Raw genomic sequence first — 1016 nt, 5'->3', positions numbered from 1 at the left:
CTGTTTTTGCCCTTCAGATGCTAAAAGGTTCTTATGAGGTCTCCATGAAACCTTCTCCAGGCAGAACAGCTCCAGCTTTCCCAGCCCTCCTCATAGCAGAGCTCTGATCCAGCTCCACTGGCATCCAGTGCTCCAGTTCTGATCAACTTCATGGCCTCCTCTGGACTTGCTCCAACACTTTCATGTCCTTCTTATGTTAGGGCTCCTTCTGAGCTAAGAAAAAGTGGTAACACTTCTTTCCCACATACTTCATGCCAGCATTAGGGGAGCAGAAGGGATGGGACATTACACATGATGTGAGCACTGGTGAGGCCACCTCTCGAGTACTGTGTCCAGTTCTGCGCCCCTCCATTCAGGAAGGACATTGAGGTGATGGAGTGGATCCAGATAAGGGCAATGGTGAAGCGTCCGGAGCACAAGTCCTGTGAGGAGCAGCTGAGGGAGCTGGGGTTGTTAAGCATGGAAAAAAGGAGGTTCAGGGGGGACTTCATCACTCTCTAGAACCACCTGAAAGGAGGCTGTAGCCAGGCAGTGGCCAGCCTCTTCTCCCAGGCAACCAGCGACAGGACAAAAGGAAACAGCCTAAAGCTGTGCCAGGAGAGGTTTAGGTTGGACAGAGGGAAGAATCTCTTCACAAACGGACTGATTGGATATTGGAATGGAATGCCCAAAGAGAAGGTGGGGTCACTATCCCTTGAAGTATTTAAGGAAAAGCTGGACTAGTGTCATGGTCTATCGGTGGTGTGCAGTCATAAGCTGGATTCTATCTCAGAAGTCCTTTCCAATCTGACCGACTCTGTGTTTCAAGGCTGCTGTCAGCTGGTGCACAGGGGATGACCGGGACAGCTGCAACCCTGCCCTCACGGCAGATGAGCTTCCGAGCCACTTTCCCCACACGCGGCCGCCCCGTGCTACACGGATCCGGCCCCGAGGTTCTCCGCCCCGGCCCAGCTCCGCCCCGCGGCCCCGCCGCCACATAAATTCGCCACCGCCTCCTACCCGCCTCCGAGCGGCGC

This window comes from Camarhynchus parvulus, chromosome 1 (genome assembly GCF_901933205.1).
Source record: "Camarhynchus parvulus chromosome 1, STF_HiC, whole genome shotgun sequence".
NCBI classification, from domain to species: domain Eukaryota; kingdom Metazoa; phylum Chordata; class Aves; order Passeriformes; family Thraupidae; genus Camarhynchus; species Camarhynchus parvulus.
The sequence above is the reverse complement of the archived record's forward strand: the minus strand, read 5'-3'. Positions refer to the sequence as shown.